A 6,000-nucleotide genomic window follows, 5' to 3' on the forward strand; every position below is an offset into this window, starting at 1 on the left:
TCTACAAGAAAAATCGATAGAAATCCTTGATCCCTCTGTCGCCAATAGCAAAATTCGGGCTTTACGATTGGTCAAATTGCAACCATAATTGCATCCAATTGTATTGCCCGAAATTGCAGCTCAATTGCGGATTTACCATTGGTCAAATGGCAACATAAGTGCAGCCAATGGTATTATCCAAAATTGAGCATTGGCTATCGTGTAGGTCCAATGGCAGAGCGCCAGAAACCGTTGACCAAATTATTTATGAATGAATATGGGAGCACGATGGCCAACAGTTCATTCTGGTCAGGACAGGTCCGCAGAAGCAGCCTTCTTGGCATATAGAGACCTTCTGGTAGATTAAGTTCCTAGAAACTCTGCTCTTTTTATTACCTAAGTCTAAGTCTCTAGCGAGACTTAGTGTCGATGACTTAGGAGATTTCGTGTGAAATCTTTTATTTCGAATTAAATTGTCTTTTGGACTTAGACGAATTTTGGTAAGATTTATTTGATATTTTCAGGTCATTTTTAACTTAGCATAATCTTTGAATTATTGTTTCTTTTTTCAGATTATTTTTCTAAGTTCTTAAACGAACCTAGAATAATTTCTACTATTTATTAACTGGCATTTTTCGTCGAATTTCGACTTAATTAAATTTTTGTAAAATTATTTCTCTTTCAGGTTCACTAAGTTTCTGAGCGGGACTTAGCGGGACCGAATTTTTATAACATTTTTCTTTTCTCTTATTTTACTAATTTGACTTAGGATAAATTTATAAATTATTTTCCCTTTCAGACACTTAGAAAGATTTTTTTTGATATTTTATTTTAGGGACTCTAGGATTTTACTGTTTTGGACTTTGAAATATTTCGATATAAAAATAACTTAGGATTATTTTCACATTTCAGGTCTTTTTTCGACTCGAAATTTTCGATTCGAAATTTGTTAATAACTATTTCTTTGTTGATATTTTGTTACATGTCTTTGTTGATTCGTCCCAAAGTCACTACGACAAACATTTATATCGCATTTAGAACAAAATCTGACATTTAGAAATAACTTTTGTTTTCCGAAATTTTTGGGACTTTTCAGGAAAAAAATTTTCACCTTTTTTTTTAATTTTACTTTTTTTCACTTTTTGCATTAATTAGTCTTAGGTGTGATAACTAACGACTTTCTCTTACAGAGTCTTAGTTCTAAGACTAATTAACGCCTTATTTACAGATTCTTAGTATTAAGATAACTAACTCTTTGTTTACAGATTCTTAGTTCTAAAACTAATCAACATTTATTTGCAGATTCTAAGCTGTAGTAAACAATTATTTGCATTTCAATAAAAGGTATTTTCCCTCTAGCTTAGTGTTCATATACAACCTATATGTCCACGGACCGTGATCCCTACATGCTCCGGTCCATCCCAGCTATGGATAGTGCGACTGGACTACCTTCCCTCATTCCCGAGGGTAATATCCAGCGACACCTCTTTGAAAAATATGTTTACATAAAACATATTATCATTGAGCAAACACTTTGAGAAATATTTTCCCGAAGATATGGAGCAATATGACTGGGTTAGAAACCCTTTCCTGCAATCCACGTCATCGACACTTTCAACAGAAAAAGAAGAACAACTGACAGAGTCGTCCTGTGATTCCAGACTAAATCTTAAACTATTTGAATTTATGAGCTAACTTTCTTATGTATATCATACCATCAGCACTGCGACATTAAAGGTTTTATTACCATTCGCGAATTCGTACTTGTGCGAAAAGGGCATTTCTGCAGTAGTTAAAAACAAGTACAGGTCAAACATAAACTTAGAAACAGAAATGAGAGTGGCAATTTCAAAACTGGAACGTTGGTTTCATAACATTTGCGCAAAAAAGCAAGCACATCCCTCACATTAATCAGCCAGTTACTGATTACTACAATTTTTTGGTTTCGTTCTTAATTTTTAAATAAAACATATAAAAATTGTTCTGAAGCTAGTTTCTTGTGGCATTTTAGGGATTTTGAAAACGATTTCCGAATTGGAAATTGAAACGTCAATAAACGTACTTTAATGGTGGCTTATTCCCATTTAAATAATAAAATATATAAGTGTTCAAATAGTGTTTTTGGTATAACTAAAACCTGTTACTAGATTAGTAGTAAAATTGGTAAGTATTATTCGGGGTCGAGCTGAGGAGGCGTCGGAAAAAAATAGCAAAGCCCCAAGGGCGTCACGGTACGAAGAAGTTTGGGAAGCCCTGTTGTAAGTAGTTTTATTATGCTTTCAAGTATTAAGAAAAAAAAAGAGATTTAAAAGACTATGGCCAAAAGACTTTAAAGTGAACCATTCATCAATGCTAGTTAAGTCAAACCCTTCCTCTTATAACATATTTACTAAGTATTCCTTATATGTAGACTTCGGCAAATATGCATATTGCATATTTTGCATATTGTGCATATTTTATGCAAATATTTCATATTTTAGCATATATGTATAAAAGTTTGCATAAAGTGCATAAAAGTTCAGATTTTTATACTGTATTTGAAAATTTTTAAACATACCAATTTATTTCAATTCTTGTATAAAATTTTGTAGTCATTTTAATCAAGAAATGATCTAAATACGTAATCTCTACAGGTACAAAACATTTACAATTTCAAAGAAGATCAATTTAAGTAGCCCTCAACATTCTTAGAAAGTCTCGGTCACTGAGGCATTCAGTTATTGGATAATCGCTAAGGGTTCGCTCATTTGCATTTTATAATCTAATCCCCAAATCTATCTACAATTTATTGTATCTTCACAGCAGGTAAACGGCTAATAGTTTTGTTCCTAATTTAGGGATTTTCCAAAATCTCCCAGTTTATTGAATTAGGTACCTAAACATTTCTAATTTGATGCTCAGATTTGTAAATCATTTTTGTTTTGATATCCAAAGCGTAAACACTCGTTGTGCGTAACAAAAAGGAAGATTGTGATTTTATAATGCCTAAAACAACCAGTGCTTCAACTTGGATTAAACCTTATAAAGAGCTGTCTATGGATATGGGAAAAATCTACTGTTCAGTCTGTGGCAAAATTGTAAGTATCTAATATTTTCTATTAAATATCTAATATTTCATACATACAGGGTGTTTCCAAATGACACTTACAACGTTTGACTGTAGATACTTCACGAAAAATTGAACAAAACGATATAGTTAATGAGGGGTCAAACTTATTTACTTTTCGAGATACAGGGTGTTAAAATTAAAAAAAATTAAATTCTTTTAGTTAATAACAACAATAACTTTAAAACCAATAAACGTATTTACTTGAAATTTAGTACTCGTAGGTTGTTTTTAAATGAAAAATAGCTTCCTTTAGTGAGAAAAAATTGTCCTGGTACAATACAATGGTGTGTATTTAGAAAAATTTTTCACCTTTACTTTTTTTTATGAAGTCAGCTATTCTAAAACACAATTATTTTTATTGTAATTGAATTAACAAAAAAAAAAACTTTTGTTGAATTTTAAAATAAGTTATATGATGTACTAATGGTTAGTAACAAAAACTAATTTGTGGATTAATACTGCATTTAAAACACTTAGCGAGTGTTTTTTTTTCCAAACCAGTTATTTGATTAACCAAAAACACCTTGTATATTTTTATATTTTAAAGGTTGGGTTAAAATAAAGGTTTTTATTTTTATTTATAGATAGCATGTGAGAAGAAATTTCAGATAGACCAACATGTGAGAACTACTTCACACATTGCAAAAAAAGGAAAAATAGGAGGAAAACATCAAACTTCAATGGCTAAATGTTTCCAATCTACTTCAAAAAAATTAGATGAGCAAGAAACTTTTAATGAAGACTTGTGTCGCGCATTAGTGTCTGCAAACATACCGCTTTCAAAATTAGAAAATGTAAATTTTAGTTCGTTTCTAAAAAAATATTGCAAACTTAATGTTCCAAGTGATCGGTCTCTAAGAAGAAATAATGTGAACGGGCTATACTCGTCGGTGTTAATTAATATTAAGGAAGAAATTGCAGATAATTATTTTTACATATCTGTAGACGAAACCACTGATTCCTCAGGAAAGTATATTGCTCATTTATTGATTGGTGTTCTTAAAGAAGATACCTTACCAAAACCTCATCTTATTTCATGCCAGCAACTTGAGAAAACAAATGCTTTAACAATTTCGCGTTTTATACAAGAAACATTAGCAACTTTTTTTCTTCCGACAACTATTCCTTCTAATAAATTACTGCTTATTTTATCGGATGCTGCTCCTTATATGGTGAAAGCAGGACAAAATTTAAAAATATTTTTCCCAGATTTAATACATGTTACTTGTGTAGCGCATGGATTAAACAGAGTTGCAGAGGAAATACGAAAAAAGTTTCCTCTTGTAAATACCATGATATCCAGTGTCAAAAAAGTATTTCTTAAATCTCCTATAAGAATTCAACTTTATAAAGAAATGCTACCTAACATTTCTCTTCCACCACAACCTATTTTAACGCGATGGGGAACATGGTATAGAAGCAGCTAATTTTTATGCAGATCATTTTGTTAAAATAAAAAACATAATTGATACGTTAACAGATGAAAGTTCCCAATCTCTTTTGGATTCTAAACAAACTTTTCAGAGTAACTTGCTTCAACAAGAACTTTCATTTATAAAATCAAATTTTAGTTTTGTTCAAAAAACAATTACTCAGTTAGAATCACCAAAACTGTCATTGTTCGAAAGTACAGCATTAATAAAAGAATTTGCGTCATGTTGTCGGAACGTTAGAGGTAATATTGGAAAAGATATTTTAAAAAAATTTGAAGCTACTATGGAAAAAATAAAGGTTACCATATTCTTTCTGAAGTAGTCAGTGTTCTAGCTGGAAATATTTCGGAAACAATAATTAATTTAGAACCAAATGTTTTGGTTAGTTTGAAAAATGCTCCCGTTACATCAGTTGATGTTGAACGAAGTTTTTCCATATATAAATATATGTACTCAGACAGAAGCAACAAGTTTTTGTTAGAAAATTTTGAACACCACTTGGTCATTTATTGTTACCATAATTCTAAATAAGTTTATTCATACTTAAAAATGATGTAGTTACTTAAAATAAATGTAAATCTTATGAATAGTAGGAAATATTTAGTTATGTACACTTTTTTTTTAAATAAAATTGTTACTATTTTACGATTTTTTTATTTATTTGTATGCATATTTTGCATAAAATACTGCATATTTTCGGGTAAACACGTGCATATTTATGCGCATATTTTCTACATTTTTATTTGCATATTTGCCGAAGTCTACTTATATGTATTGAATTAAATAAAATTGTAGTATATAAAACAATATATAACGCTTGCTTTGAACATTGTGCAAAACTCCTAGTTATTTTTATTTTTAGAAAACAATATTTAAAGCTGTGTCTATATAATTAAGAGCATACTCACCCCTGCAACTTTACACACTAAGTTTTACACCACACCTCACGTAACTCCACAACACTTCACAGAACCAACACAAACCAATTTTAAAAAAACGTAATTTTCCGCTCCCGAAAATCACAATCATAAAACTAAACTAAAATAACATCTCGTCTACCGGTATGTACCAAACAAATAATGAGAAACGCATGTTTTGTCGCCGTGCGCCAAAAAGTGAATCAAACCGAGCTAAGCAGTCTAGAAACGCATTACCTAGGTATCTAAAAAAATATTCAATCTGGACTAAAAACTAACCTGCGTGTGCCAATTAAAACTTAATTTAGTAAACATTTTCGCCAAAATAAATAGTACAAAACAAAGTTGTATTTATCTGTTTATTTGTATTATTTCTACCAATTGTATATTTATAATTAAACTGATAAAAAAATGCAATACCTAGAAGGACAAATATTTTTTTATATATTTATTTATGGAATTACACATTCCATTGCCGGTCCTAAGCCCGGATAAAGGAGGAGGGTCACTAAGGCGAGGTTAGCCACCTACCTGGGGTAAAGAATCCATACTGGCTCACAGA

General features: G+C 30.8%; 1 protein-coding gene across 1 annotated transcript in view; it reads right to left on the minus strand.

The window, feature by feature from the left end:
• pHCl-1 (pH-sensitive chloride channel 1) overlaps positions 1-5,622 on the minus strand; it is a 446,892-nt gene extending 441,270 nt beyond the window's left edge. Inside the window, exon 1 of the mRNA XM_072542726.1 lies at positions 5,430-5,622. The gene's annotated coding sequence lies outside the window, so the exon portion shown is untranslated. The remainder of the gene's footprint in view (positions 1-5,429) is intronic.
• Positions 5,623-6,000: the final 378 nt, after the last annotated feature.

This window comes from Diabrotica undecimpunctata, chromosome 9 (assembly GCF_040954645.1).
Source record: "Diabrotica undecimpunctata isolate CICGRU chromosome 9, icDiaUnde3, whole genome shotgun sequence".
NCBI classification, from domain to species: Eukaryota; Metazoa; Arthropoda; class Insecta; order Coleoptera; family Chrysomelidae; genus Diabrotica; species Diabrotica undecimpunctata.